This window comes from Rhopalosiphum maidis, chromosome 2, assembly GCF_003676215.2.
Source record: "Rhopalosiphum maidis isolate BTI-1 chromosome 2, ASM367621v3, whole genome shotgun sequence".
Taxonomy (NCBI): domain Eukaryota; kingdom Metazoa; phylum Arthropoda; class Insecta; order Hemiptera; family Aphididae; genus Rhopalosiphum; species Rhopalosiphum maidis.
Window position 1 is genome coordinate 26,320,255 of NC_040878.1, and position 16,900 is coordinate 26,337,154.

The window sequence follows — 16,900 nt, forward strand, 5'->3', positions numbered from 1 at the left end:
TAGTCCACATCGTGGGTACAACCGACCTAGACGACTTACGTGAACGGCAATGTCGTTAAATTTTTTGTTTCGAAAATCTGTCGGTAGTTTAATTGTTTGAACACGTTTTTGTTTATTATATATTCTCGAGTAATGTATTTTTTAAAACTTCGTGTGTTCGGTGATATGCCGCAGAGTCCCGAACGTGTTTCGATTAATGTTTACTTTTTTTTGTTTCACTCTAGTTTGTTACGTTTAACGCCAAAATAATATTGTTTTCGATCGAATGCCGATTAACGTGCACAAAATCAATGTAAATCGTTTTTGATATACCTGCGCAAAAGGAAGTGTCCGTTATAGACTGTACACATTTGGCTAAACTCACATACTTAACTATGTAAATATTTAATATTTAATACTCAGAATATATTATATACATTATTATTTAATATTTACTATTTAGTTCCAATAATATACATATACATATTATTACTGTATTAAAAAAAAATTGATATAGGATTGTTGTTGGTTTTTGTCATTTCCAGTTCGGTTTGCATAATTGATTCACAAGTAAGTGAAAACAAACCCTTTTTCGTCAATTTTTTTCAAATGAAATTCATTCATATGAATAATAGCTACCTAAGAGCTTCTGAATAGTTTCCAAACGTCTCAATTTTAGAATGTTCTCATTGGTCATTGTCTAAATGCTCATAATTTGCTACTATTGGATTTGATTCAGAACGATAGTTATCTAAAACCATAGCTGATGCAGATATACAAGGTGTTTGAGTTGTGTTATGTAGATAATTTATCATCTGCTTGAGGAACATTGTCATTTCAAGACAACCGGAGAGGTTCCATCAGTTCGGTCAACTCATTGTCATCTACTTCATTTTCCATTTCTGTAGGTTCACTGGATGGAAATCCTGCTTGTCTGAAGTTATTGTTAACGAAGAAACTTCTGCCTGTGCTTTATTTTACCCGTATAATTGCTTTTAAAACATAAATTTGCTTTGCTAAATCTTGTGCGTCTTGAGCGTTGTCCAAATTTTCAATAATGTATTGCAATGGAAACTTACTGTATTAAGCTTTGACGTTTTAGATTATACCTTGATCCAAAGGTAGAGAAATTTAAGTTATGTTTGGGTATAAAAATAAGCTTAACGTTGTCCAAATTTAGTTTTGCATAATTGCAAGTGGTGTATAGTCGTCAAGGAACAACACAATTTTTTTTGAGTTTTCATTTGTTGGTTGTATCGTTGAAACAAATACTTCATTACAGATGTAGTCATGTACACTTAAATGTTCGCTTTCAGTTCAACTTCCAGTTTACTAACGTCAATTCCTTTAAAATACATTGACTTGAGAGATTTTCCAATGACTAGTGGCTTAAGTTTTTCCCTGTGCATGATCGCACATAGAAGAACCGTTAGATGTTGTTTAGCTATATTTTTACAAAAAAATGTCTGTTATTTGTAAGACAAAGTTTTGTCTGGTAATGCTCGGTAAAACAGGTCAGTTTCGTCAAAATTAAATATGTCCTGTGAATATTGTATTATGTCACTATTTTTATAATATTTGATTTTCACTCAATAACGACTGTTAGATTTATAGAAGCTGGTTCTTCGAAAATCAATTTAAAAATAATTTTATACCATTTTTTGAAGTACTCTAACTAGCTATTGGGAACATTGAAACTGTCGTATTCGATTTGTTAAACCACTTCTAATGATTTTTCTTGAACTATTGATCAAGATACAGTCACATTTTTATTTCTAACACGGGTGAACAATTCTTAGACGAATTTATCAATTAACACACTAAGCTTATTTCTTTGGAATGAGTACAATTTTTTGTTGTACCGATTCAAAGTTCTTCTTTATTGTTTTTTTTTAAACAAGTACAGCCTTATACTTATTCCCGATTTCGAATTTCTCAGCAAGTTTGTGAATCAACAAGCCACTAAAATGTTTAAACCGAATAATTTCCACGCTGCTGCATGTTATGTTTAATATACGATACACGATAAAGGTACGTTTACAATATATTTGATTTCTATCTAAGATAACAAGGTATTGAGGGAAAAATATTACTGTCCGTATTTGTAGTAGTCTTGTAGACAGATCAAAATACGAAATATTTATCATTTTGCCAGGACCTTATTATTTTTCTCGTTAAAAGAGGTATCAGATAATATATCGTATTTTTATAATATTATATTGTCTTTCTTTTTAGCTTTTAAAAAAAATGTACATCCAAGATTATAACGAACTATTTAATACGCTCCGTTTATTTAGCCATTATATACGGTTAGTCTTTTAAAAATATACAACCTATATAATATTTATACAATTTTAAGATTTTCGCATGGTAATGAGGGTAACAGTTTTGATTTGGTTACATCTGTTTTTTAATTATTATCCAGATAATATTCTTCTTTTTTTTTCGCTCAGAACACAAAATATTTTTTTAAGACATCAATCGTGTAAATATTATTCTAGTGGGATATTTTGCTTCCATCATATTTTTTAGTTCAAGTAAACACGTAGGTAGTTATATATTATCTTGTGGCATATATACCTTTGTAACTACATAATGTACAAGCGACACTCAGTGATCTACATTCTACCTAATGTAGTGAATTATTGAAATATGTTGGATAACTTCATATTTTATTTAACAGGGATGGAGATGGAAACTCGGTATGTTTAAACGACATATTCAATTATGGATTGTTATGCAATTCACATATTATATTCATATTTTCACTTGAAAATCTTTTTTTTTTTTTAAATCGATATCTCCTCTATAAGTAATTTAAATGGTATTCTGTAAGAGTATTTTATCTATTTCACTATGACTTGTTTTATTTGAACGTAACAAAAAATATAATTTAGTACTTAATAGTTTCTAGAATAAATCTATTCAATGTATGTTCATAAATAGGCTTTTGTTTTACATACATATTTCATTAAAACGTACATTTAAATGATATTAAATATAATATCATAAAATAAAAAAATAAGCCAACATTTTTGCATTGAATAAAAAACGCTTTTGTGAAGTTATTAGTTGATAATTAAATTTTTCTGTATGTCTATGTAAATATTTAGTGAAATTCGAATAATTTTTATTTAATACTTTTATATACTTAAATACAAATATAAAATGAATAAATAAACATATACGTGCATTTTCATGAATATTTATGTAAAACAAGTACGTCCTTAAAAATGTTTATATTTATTTATAAGACGAAAAGATTTAAATAAATCGATAGGCCAATAGTAGTCGGTGTGCTTGCATGATACTGCTGAATACACAACGGAGATAATGACCTACATACCCATTCACGTGCATACAGTGCATAGTGTATAAGCTAACAGTGAAATAATATAATAGAATATGTAGGTAAAGTGTAGTCGTAGTGTATCTAATATAAAAGCATATGTTTTATTATCTATTGTAGAATAGTTTCTTTTTGTTATGCGATGGCGTGAACATAAACGCAGAACAACAATAATTTTGTATTTCCCTTAAAATATTTTTTATCGTTCAATGGCCGTTAAAAACAATTATATTACTAAGCTAATCATAATTTTTATAAAAATAAAACTGTTTTTATAGCAGAACTTTTTTGTCTTTTTTTTTTAATTTCATATTTGTTTCTCGCGATGTATACTTACTGCATAGTGTTTACCAGAGCTTAGCAATTAATATTTTTGAAGGACCATATTTAGTATCTGGAATTTTTTCACTAGTCATAACAATTCAAAGCACATATTTTAAAAATTATATCATTATAAAATTGTAAGAAATTATTTTTTTTTCATCGTTTGGAGGCTGGATAGAATTTGTCCACGAACCGCGTTTTAGTGACCCCTGGCGTATATAAATATACAATATTATTTATTTATACTTCACATTTTGTATTTTCGAAGTAGGTAAGTCAAAAATACATATTTTAAAACATGGCTCAATGGGTCAGCGTACCCTAGCTATTACTGCGGTTTAATTAGGTTATACTCTGTAAAATGCTCTATATGAAAAAATTTAATGTTGAATTTCTTACAACTAAATTGCTGTCTAAATCTTCAAGTCGATCCAGCAGCCCTCCAGATTGGGTGAAGTTACATTTCAATTGTAACTCCGCAATGATTATGTCACTTTAATTTTATAATTTTATACAAAAAACGATTCTGAGAAGAGACGAAGATGTCTGCTTTCTTCTCTTTTACAATTTATTTATACTAAAACTATTGATTTATTTGTCCATTAGTTACATCTAGTAAATAACTAATTAATAATTTTATGGATTTAGCTTACTCAAAAAATTATAAATAAATATTATGTAATAATATTATAAATTCTCATAGTAGTATAGAATAATATTATATATTATAATTGTATACCGATACGTTAGTATTGTAGGACTGTGAGTACTGGCTAGTTGTATAAATGTTAAGAAAATAATAATATACGTAATTTAAATAATTGTTGTTCCTATGATTAATATGTTTTGATATAATATTAAATATCTTTATTATTTCTATAAAAGAACAACAGTCGTGTGAGGAAGAAATGATTATATTATATTTGAATATCCAATTTCCACATCTTGAAATTCTCGTCAAAAACGAATGTGGTTTAACGATGTTATTATTTTTGTTCACTAATCACTAATGCAATATTACTAGCAGCCAGTGTGCATTTCATTGTAATTCGTGAGCGGTGTACGGTTTACTAGATATTTTTTTTTTTCAATTAAATAAATATGAACGTTATGAAAAGCAGAATAAAGAAACGTTGAAAATAGTTGATGGCTTAAAATTTCGGTTTCACATATTTCTTAAAAATTATATTAAATGTTTAATTTTACTAGGTTCTTAGTAAATAATTTCCAATTATCCATTTTTTAATTGAAAAAATTTTTATCTGAGACTTAATATACGTAGTATTTAGGCTACAATTTACATATTTATAAAATATACCCGGACTACAATTCACACAAAAATTAATGAAACTTAATTTACAGTAACCCTTACCCATATTAAATCGATAGATTTCACATTGAACGTAACTTGTGTGGGGCCATTCATGACGTTAATTTCCTGTTAGTCCAAAAGGATTTAAACAGTTAATACTACTACTATTATTACTATTACTAATACTAATAATTATAATAATAATGATTATTTTCGTGTTGCGAGTTAGTTACTGCCGTTACTGGAAACACATCGTGACTCTTGTTTTCCGAGTAAATCCCGTTTCATATCGTCTCACATGTGGGTGGAATTCAATATATGTACACAATATACGTCTATACGGCATTTATAACAATAAGTTTGTTCATTATAATACTGTGTGCCTAAAGTTTACACGTAGGTTTATTATATTATTGTTTTAATAATAATAATAATATTCACATTAAATTGCGTGCGTTCCGAGTGAATAAAATCTTTCCCCCGCGGGGATTGCAAATAATCGGTAATAATCGTATTGGCGGCGTATTGGCGACAGATGCAGTTTTGGTCTCGCGGGAGTAATATACGCGTAAATACTACGCGATTTCTTTTAACGGCAATCGCAGCAGGTTACCTCGGTTATTTTTTTGTGTTTAAAAAAAAAATTAAAATAAATGTTTGTGCTTTGGTAGTAATAGTGCTTAACACCGTATACCATTTGAAATATTAATAGTTATTATCATGAAATCATGTGTTTCGAATGTATTTTCGTCTTTTTCGTAAAAGGAGTTAAGTTTGTTGAACATTTTTTTAATGTAGCTATATAATATTACCTGTATAGGTACTACAGTTCTATAATGTTCAAACGAAAGTGTATTGTAGTTTTTTTACGTCTTCAATTTTGAGGTGTTGAGCATATTTTATTTCAAATATTCTTTTTCTAATAAGTGATTATTTTTTGTATTCAATAGGTATCTAAATATATATTTTTATATTATTTGATTAATCGTGATAATCGTAATTTGCATTTGGGGTTTTTGAGAACTTTGATAGCAATAATGATTTTACTTTTATTTCCTAAGTCAAGTTATAATCTTGATATCAATTATGTTTATTGGTGAATGAAAATATAGATAAAAAATATTACGTATTTATACTGCTAATGGTTGTTATATTAAAAAATTGAGCAATTGTTGATGTATTGTTATTAGGTATACGTGAATGACATACAAAGACGTATAAAAATATTGACAAAATATGATACATTTACTTTATTATTATTTTAAAATTATAAAAAAAAAATAATTTAGCAATGAAGTAAGTATTTTTATATAGTTTGGGGTTTTTAGAGCATTATTTCAATGCGTATTTTTTTAAATTTTTAATGCATAAGTGCGTACCTACATATTTAACACGTTTTTAGTACACATAATTCATAGCCCCGAGAGTCAATCATTAATATGCCCGTCGGTTGTAAACATTATAAGCTTTAGAAAACTTATATGAATATTTACTGTAATACTGGCATTTTACGGATCATGATGCTCAGAACTACAGATTTTTGGGTCTTTCGTCCATTTCGAGAAAAATAATTTATTGGTAGATCATATAATATATAACCACTAAGTTTAAAATATAAAAACCAGTAGTATTAAAAACTGTTCAATTTTTGAATCTGTCAAACATTTATAATTTGATTAAAAAATCAAATCAATCAAATTTAACTGAATTTTATATAGAACAATATAAAACAAAATTTAATTAGTGTTATGGTAAATATAATATTTTTCATTATTTTATCGATAAAATATTTAGGTTTTAATCATATTTTTATGTTTGGATAGGTCTGATTCGATTGGTTCGAAAACAATTTTATTATATACAATTAGTGTGTACATCTAATTTTTCGTATTCGAATCGGTGTTGTTGAGCAGACATTTTATAAGTTTAAAAAACAAGGTAAGTATAGACGCCTTCTATTTATGGCACAACTGGAAGATATTACATATTTAAATGTAATTTCAGCGTAAAAATATTTCATTCAGTTGTAGCGCGTTCTCAAATTAAAATTAATAATTTGTGATGTATATATGGGATTTAGTATTATGATTATATTTCGTTTGGTGTCTTAGGAATATTTCTTTACATCAAAAGAGGTAGACTAATGTTTCCACTATATCCTAAGACTTTTTTTTATAATTTATTATAAATTGTATTTTATCTGTCTTTTTTTTAATATAAATTCTAAATTCTGAAATTCTGAATTGGCTTGGAGTCTTCTAGAAGAACATGATGTAAAAATCATGGTTATAGTCTGAGACCTGAGTACGGTATTTTTTTTTTTTATCGTTTGTCGAGTGCCTAAATTGTTCCTTCAGTTTTATTTAATCAGTATTTATTTGCAAAACGTAACTTTACGAATATTATTATTTTTTATAAACTATATAATATTTGTATAATATTTAAAATAATTCCATATTATTTACAATACATTAACATGATCCTATTCCAATAACTATATATGTATTATTAAAGTTGGTTTATATATACTATAAATAAATATATAGTAAAATTTTTGTAAATCATTAGTTCAACTCACTAAATTGATAATTTATTAATAATAATGTATCAATATGAAAAATTATTTTAATAAATGGATGATAATTTACTCGATACTTTACTCAGAAGCGTTAAATAATAATTTATAGTGTAACTTAAATTGTATACATCCGTTACAGACTACAGTAGTCTATTCAACGAATATGTACACTCGAAATCTATACTATACAGCAGAATGACTTTATCGTTTTTTTTTTCAATAATTTTGTATTTTGCTTTTCATTTGTAAAGAAAAATATTCACTACATTATACGATAACGTAATAAGAGTAAAATATAGTACTACAGAAAAAATTTCTTACAACCAACATGATAAATAAATCAAAGGATCGAGCATGTTACTTGTTACTTACGATCTAATTGAATTGAAAGGTTTCGAAGTAGGCAAATAATAATAAAAAAAAAAAAAAAAAAATTGAAGTTACCTATATAAAAAATACGGATGACCGTTTGTAAATATTTTGGATTCGTTAACGTAAACGAAAAATGTATTATACAACTAGTAGTCAAATACGACTGCATAATAAATTAAGATTAATTTAATTGGGTGATGTTGACGGAAAAAAAAACATCATGTACAAATGAACCTACAGCCGTACGTGCTAGTCGTCGTCAATGCTGATTTTTTCAACAAACATGTTTTCAACAACTATTAATAATTCGTTTTAGTGTTTATATAATAATAATTATTACGTTTCATCCATTAACGTGGATTAAACGGAATTACTGACCATCATTACAACTATTGAACTATATCTTCCGATTACTAGTCGGCACAGTTTATGATTTTTTTTTTTCAATTTACGGCATAACGGCGCTACTCTCACACCCCGGTAGGCTTAAAACAAAAAGATAACAACATGGACGTATTAAAATTTAAAATACATTATAATAATAACAACAAAAACAACAACTTCCGCAAACGGCAGTATACGGTTAGTCGGTCGTCTCGAGTCGAATGATAATATCCATCAATGTTCGGTCCGCTGTAAAGTGTCGGCGAAACAGCGTTAAAATGATTTATAATAATATTATTATGATATTATAATATTGTCGTCTCCGTTCGTCCGACAAATCAGCATCGTAATTATTATCGTAACGACGCGCGCATTATCAACACGGTAAAAATCGTACACACACGTATTACTGGTTTCCAGTGTTGGCGACTCTCATATCGCTACCGCACGCGTATACGTTTCCCTGTACAGTAATAATAGTTTATATATTATGTCGGGAGAGAGGCAAGGTCGCCCGTCCGTCGCGGTGACCCTTCGGAAGTCACTTTTATCGTCCTCGAGACGCGACTACGATTACAATAATATGCCATCGTGTATACGCGTACGCGCACACAAAAGGTCTTTGCGCATAATGCATATTACATTACATACGTATAGTAAACGCGTATGTACAGTATGAGGTGGAAATACAAACGGCGCACACAGAGGTAGACGATTCGTTTCACTCGAACGGTGCTAATAAGCATTTAAGCGTTCGGGCAAATCGTTAAGTCATATTATAGTGCGTCTGGATATCGAAAGACCTCGTTAAGTTGTTTTGATTTTTCGATCAAGTGCGACGACATGTATGACTACAGAGAAATGCAACACGGCTGAAATTTGCGACGAGTAGTTGTATGCGTGTGCGTGCCGCTCGTATGCGCATTCTTCCGCAGTCTCGTCTTATACTTATGCGAACTTTCGGATGATAAGCGGAGATAAACGGATATGGTTTATGGTCCGCTATAGAGTGATTTGAAATAATACAGCGAAACCGCGATAATGTGTCATTTAAGACAATACCCAACTATTTGAAGAAAACAATTTTAGAATTATCGCGCACATATCGCATCAAAAGTAATAATATTATTTTGTGTGCAATAAATAAGGATATTAGATAAATTAAGTAACTCGGTCCTTTATGTTACACTCTGTATATACAGACGCGTGTACCTATCGATCCGTGTTCCTATTATGATCATATTACTATACAAACGAACGTTTTCCCTTCGGACGCTGTTATTATCATCACTATCATCACCATCATCATCATCATCATCATCATCATCATCATCATCACCATGACCATCGTAATCATACTATTCATACCTCATTCGCATATATGTATGGTACCCCTATGATAGCATACCTTTTCGGTTGACGGGGTAACGAATTTTCATTTCATTTTTTTAGCTCGAGCGTTTATGGAAAAAAAATATAAAGAAAAAACTCTCAGTAGTTACGCTTTGAATAGGAAGGTACTTTGGCAATCGGTGTTCCGATTCTGGTATGTGCATTTTTTTTTTTATTTTACCCGTGTAAACGGGATAAAGACTGAGCGAGACATCTCGAGACGTTGACTTCAGAAATTATTGCGATTTGGCGATACAACGTCATTATATTGTACGCGAATATGTACCTAAATATGTGCACGCATCCACATAATCGATGTTACAATATAAAATGCGTATAGGAATATTATGTTATGTAGAGTAATCTATTTGGCGATAGGCATAACATAACATTTTGTTTCCTTTCAAATTCTGTACGGAACAGGAAAGCTTTTTCGGCTCTAAAATGTTGTAGGTTTTTTCTGGAAAACATATTTTAGCGCTACTAAAATCTTTCAAAAGTTTCACGTTTAGCTCGTGGTACAACCTATACATACATCATTCGACCGAAAATTGATTACATTTCGGATATGTCAAGGTATCAACATTTTCAATATTTTCAAGAGGATATATGATTATATAAAAAAAAATCCCCAGCGTTCATATATATACATATATAATATTATAACCCTATACGAAACCACAAATACTGTTGCTCAAATGACGAGCTCAATGCCGTAGACGTCGTAGTAATATAAATATAGCGGATGGTTCACCGAGCATGCTCACGCTATTTTTTCTTCAATAATGCAGTTAACCGCATGCAGTTTAAACGTTTTAATAGATGAATAAAACGTTCCGTTCAAATTATCGATTAACAATTTTTAAATAAAATTATTGATTGAATAGTTTATTGTAAAAAATGTGGGTTTTCATTTTCAAAACAAAAGTTCGTATCGCCACAAGACTCTCTTTAAGTAGTATAAATATCTCAATAATTTGAAATTATGGTACTTAAAGTACATTTAAAAATTCCGAAAATCGGGATTTGAGTAAATTCATAACTAAAGAAAAAATAGGGATGCAAATGCTTGACGAATTAAAATATTTTAGTGCCACTGCGTGAATAGTGAGGACGTTTAGAATTTCACGTGTGATACGCATTTTATACAGTCGTTGCGCGCATTACTATAAAGTGTATTTATATTTATAATGTAATTGTATAAAGTAATTATCCAAACTGACATTCGTAACTTCGCGCACACGTGCCGTCGTCCGCCGAGAATCGCAGTTTATGTAGGAAGCAAGTATGGAATGTACCGTCTACGGCAGGATTTGAGCTCAGATTTGGACATCCGCGTGGTACCTAACTAGCAGGTACGCGGTTATAATGCGGTATTAATATATTATCCAAACGCGGTTATTGATGATGCGTTTTCGAGTGTATCCTGTTACTCGCGAACGGTAAGCCACCGTTTAACGTGCGTACGTAAATAGTTTTGACCGCTTAGAGTGCTAGACAATAAGGGTAATTAGTTATCGCGTGTTGACGCGCATACCCAAAACTATACGCAACAACGGTGAAATGTTTTACCTACATTTTATGCGGTATCTACCCTGCATACGCAACGCAATAATATTATACTACGTTGAGTAGAAACTGGCAACGTTAATAAACTAAATACCGTGTAAAATCGAAACGACGAGATGTCGTGCGGAATGCTGTCAAGATAACCGAAGTCAAAACATCCGCTGAAATATTATATTATGACGACGGCCCGTTATAGCGGTTAATCGGCTGTTTGTTGACCGAGAATTTTGTTCGATGTCAGTCCTTTTATTTTCAGGGATCTGTCACGAGTTCACATATTAATTGACACAAGACGACTGTGGGAAGGTTACTTTAGTGATGATAATAATAATAATAAGATGAATAAGAATAAAAAACCATTTCATCCGTACACAAATAATACTAAATACATTATGTAAAAATGTATCGTTTCCTTGTACCTACTGTTTTTTGTGCTGAATTGTTTTGTGAACTTAAAAAAAAAAGTTTTGTAGCTTAAGTATTCTATTTTAGCTACTTTTACTTTGTAAACGTTCGATTTAACTTCGTAGTGAATTTCAACGTATATTTAACCAAACGTGTTTGATTTGTTTTCAAATATGTATATAGTTTGATTTGTTTTCAAAAACGTATATAGTTTCATTTTGGAAATCAAAAATTTGATTTGATTTATAACCATTTTATTTGAGTAATGATTTAAAAAAAAAAAAAAAAAAAAACCCTTGTAGGTAGTTTATTGATAATAGGTAATTGTTTATTAATACACAAGTTTTTTAGTAATAGTCTGATAGTCATCAACATTTTATAAAGTTATCAGATTCATATGTTAGTCATTATTATTATTAAAAATGTCTGAATCCAGTAATCTTAAATATAACATAGTACCATTATACTATTTTAGATTATAGTCAGTATTTTTGTAAATTGTAGCAAAATTATACAAGTAGTGATTTATAATACTAATTGTATGACTTTCGTATGGCTAGGCGTTTGAAATTTGAATGCAAGAATAATAAATAATTGTAAATTATCATGGGAGAAGCAAATGTGTCTTAAAAGATCTGCCATAAATTAAGCTTAAGATAAGTCATCATTCACCGGGTTAATTTAAAAAAATTCGCAGAAACCATACTATAAGACTCGATGTTTTCTACATATAATATATAATATATTAAGATCTTATTATTTCTTTTTTTTTTATGAACAAATGATTAATTAAATTTTATTTTACAAAAAAGTTGTTTTAACACTATTTAGTGTTTATACCGGTACACTACAAACCAAGCTGTCAATAGTCTTATTACAGAACAAATTTTACAAATGACAAAATAAAGGTATCTTATAATAAAAATCCTTTTAAATATCAAATTCCATTATTTTAAAAAACACATCAACACACAAATTGAATTATTTTGGCTGATTTTTAAATTGTGTCATCTCTTACTTTAAACACTTTTTAAAACTGTTGAATTTCTTTATCTTTTATTAAATGGATGTAATATATTCTCTCTAGGTTCACACTTGATCTAATCAATTTTTTAGTTTGTATTAATAACTGGTTCCAGGTACTATCATAGTACCATAAATAATGTTTTTACTATTAAATCTAATTTAGATTCAGAAATATTAAAAATATAATAAAACAATTTTTTTGCATGGATAAAGAACAATCAATTACCAATCAATATCAATATATGTCAACTAAGATTTTAATATGACTAAATATGATAAAAGTAATAAAATATTTGGGCATTCACTACACGAATTAGATCTATCGTTTAATCTTAATAATTTATCACAGTTAAACAAATCGTTCAAGGTACTCAGTTTTTTTTTATAAAGACACAAAGTTTCAAAATAATATTGTCTTTAAACCACTGTTTTGTACCCTAATTAGATTGATATCAACATTTTTTCTTTAGTTTAGTTCTAAAATATCTTCATTTATAATAAAAAGATAGACAATATTCAACATGAATCGTTAAAAAGACTCGCTTATTTCACAGACACACATTTAACTTATGAATTCTATAAGCTTAGTGTATTCAGAATTCTATCGATTTAGACTCACTTCAATGGTAACATCGATTATCAACAATTATTAGCTTTAATAGATATTATAGTTCCTTTTTTATTCTAGAAGTAAAAGTTTATTTTCATTCCTCGCTATGAGATAAAAATATAGTTAAGACTATATTTTCCCTTCAATTAGCTAACAAGGTTTCGATCTCTTTAGATTTCTTTACGTCTAATCATGATTTTTCTGAATTGTTTGGTTTTAAAATAAATTATGCTTGTACTTTTAAATCATTTTGTTTCAATAAGTTTTATTTTTTTTTATTCTAAGTTTGTTTTTAACGACTATCAAATTTTATAAATATTGTTTCTTTCGGTTACACTTATTGTTAAAGGATTTCGGCTTATAAAATAAGCTAAAATAAATAATTTGTTTATTTATGATTAAATTAGAATTTAAAAAATGTTATCATTTGTCTTAAACTTAATTTTAACGTTTTTGAATGTTTACAGCTCAATAATAAGATAAAATTGCAAGAGAATATTATATTTTTCATGCGATGATTATTTTTTCATTATATTAGTACGTTCTAATTCTATTTTCAGGTGTTTATTGAACTGCTCAAAGTGGAATCCAACGCAAAAAATAACTACGTAACAATCGATCAAACACTGTAAGTATATATATATGATACGCATCATTATTGTTATTCAAAATATAATGCACACTATACACTAGAAAGTAACAACTGATTATGATTCTAATTTATGATGTTACTAATAATAGCAACACTGTTTGACGCTTGTTGTAATATATTATAACTATTATTTATAAATTGTAAAAGTATATGTAAAATGTAAATAACAATATTTAAAAATTCGGCCATCGTATATCATCGACGTAGTTAGTAATTTATTATCAAAAATGAACAGTTTTGTGAAATAATTTTGGGATTTAAATTTTTTTTATTCGAAATATAAACCATATTAATGTAAATTACATCTTCCGAGCAGAAAAAAATTAAAGTTTTCATAACTCCACTGATTTTCTATCTATTTACTAGTACTGGTATATATTATTTTTATTATATTCTTCGTAATAAACTATAATACTATGCATAATTATCATGACCAAAACGACATAATATAGTAATGCTATAGGTTCCAATGTTCCATATTTTTCTGGGAAAGTTTAAATTGAATTATAATTTGTTTACACGGGATTTCGGTGTCGGGTTTTTGTTTTAAAGCGGCTGAGATTTTTGTCTCGCGGGAATCGCTCGGTGATTTTGGCACTGCAGGGGTCACCGAGGCGTGTCTGGATTTTCCTTATTTTTACGTTTGAAAAGCGATTAACCATCGTCACGTTCTTAAAACGACTCGAAACGTCAAAACGCATTTAGTATAATATAATTCTGACATTGTTAGACATACACGTTGTTTTATATTTGTTTCTATTCATATAAATGTATAGAATACGGGAAAAAAAGTATAATTCATTGATAGTCCCGATCGAGGTATTGTGTAGGTAAACGGCAATGTACAAAATATGCGATCAATATCCTAAACATGAACAATTTAAACAAGTTAACTATATATGCACGTATTTCTCTTCGGCTTTGAATTTAAAAATAAAATCGTCTCTATTTAAATTTCAATGGCTAATAATAAATATTTTAAACAATTTGCACCGTTGATATAAAACGTATTAGCTTAAAAAGAAAAAGAAATCGATTTTACGATTTAGCTAACATTGTTGAAAGTTTTTTTGCAACAACTTTATATGGCATTATGCAATATGTAACTCTTAACTTTGTCTATATTTACAAAATATAGTATCTATAAACTTCTTTTGTTGTTTTTTTACATTAAAAAAATATATTAAAGAAGAATAAAAATGAAAAAAAAATACTTAACTAAAATATTTTCATCCATACTTATCAAAGTTCTCCCAAAGGCATCATAATCCCTTTTTAAGTTCAGCGTTAGCCTCTGTGGTAGTATACGAATTTAATAGACACATTTACATTTAACAATTCCATTATTTTGCAATCAAAAAGAAGTCCACACCACGGGAATTGGGTGGATATCGAATAACTTTAGAATGAAAATCGATTAAAAATATATTCTCGGCAGGCATACATTTTTATGGAATACACACGTATTTTATTATTTCATAAATAATAAAAACACAGAATTAGGTCTGTTGTATAGTATACGTCGAGTGTACTTCGTTATTAAGTAGGTTACTATAATGGATTGTGTTAAATTTAAATTCAACGATAAATCATTGCACAGGAAAAACGATTTTAACGGAGACGCTCTGTCAGTAAATATTTCGAAGGATATATTTATATTGATAATGATCTTTCTTTTTTTTTAAAACATCGTTTTTTGTATATTTGTTAAAACCTATATAGCAAATTTAATTGATAATAATATAAATAAATAAATAGTATCATGATGATGTGATTTTCGTCAAGAGTTATTAGTTATTTATTTATAATTGTAATCTATATATATTCAGATTATTGAGTAAATTAGGTGTTTTATTTTTTTGACTTCGGAAGTAGATACATAATTATTAAATTTATTGTAGTAGATTCTTATTATGCTGAACGTCGTTATCTCGAATTTTTCATTATCATTCGAGATACATTAAAATCCCCTTAAAACTACCATTACACTCTATACCGTTTTACTCTCAATAATTCGAAATAAAATTAATCGTTTTCCATTATCTCGAGTACACAAATATTATTTTTATTACGTTAAGAAACTAACAGAAAATTGTGTAATTTAACAAGATAAACATGCTTTAAAAACATAAAGAAATTTTCTTGAGACTACTACAGATGAGGAAAATGCCGGCTTTTCTGCATTATTCAGTTTGGAAGATATCGTAGAACAAACTTTAATGACAGATTTTATTTAAAAAAAAAAAAATTGATTTATTAAAATATTTTATCATAATTTTATTATTTTTATATAAAATATAATACAACTCAATGTTTCGAATTTTCCAAAATCTCAATTTATTTCTTGTTTTACTTGAGATTCGAAATAACAATTATCTACTGTATTATAAATCGCCGTTTTAAAATAGAAGATTGAAGTAAGACATAATGTTATACTCCAAAAAGTGAAGACCACAAAAAAAAAAAATAATACCTATACCTATATGATATAATTGTAAAACCAATACATACCTTCACTTGGAATCTAACAGTTACCTTAATCATTTCACTGTCCCTAAAAATTATCTATACACTGAACCCATCCCTATATCCTTTAATATGGCTTTGGTTATAAGTGTTATAACTATGGCTATTTTTAATAGTTTACTTTTCAATATAGACTATGAGATTTTTGGTTTATCGTTATAACGTTTTTATTAATATAACACTTATTATTAGTTGGGTTTTATTGATCTATATAGAATAATTATAAACTCTATTACAAATGTTACTATTTTCAAATTAGCGTGACAGTAATATTGACGCGCTGCGAATTGATAATGAACAAACCTATTAACTAGAGGGTTAAATTGTCAAATTTTATTAAAGCTTTTATTGTTCTTTTCTCTTGTATTATTATGCCCCACGTGCATTTAGAATTAGCAAATAGCTGTAGTTTCGAGAGTTTT

At 28.3% G+C, this 16,900-nt stretch overlaps 1 protein-coding gene across 2 annotated transcripts in view; it reads left to right on the plus strand.

Moving 5' to 3' along the window:
• Positions 1-16,900, plus strand: part of LOC113551068 (potassium voltage-gated channel subfamily KQT member 1) — a 248,930-nt gene that overhangs the window by 45,263 nt on the left and 186,767 nt on the right. For both annotated transcript variants that reach the window (XM_026953097.1, XM_026953098.1), the window contains exon 2: positions 13,861-13,928. The gene's annotated coding sequence lies outside the window, so the exon portion shown is untranslated. The remainder of the gene's footprint in view (positions 1-13,860; positions 13,929-16,900) is intronic.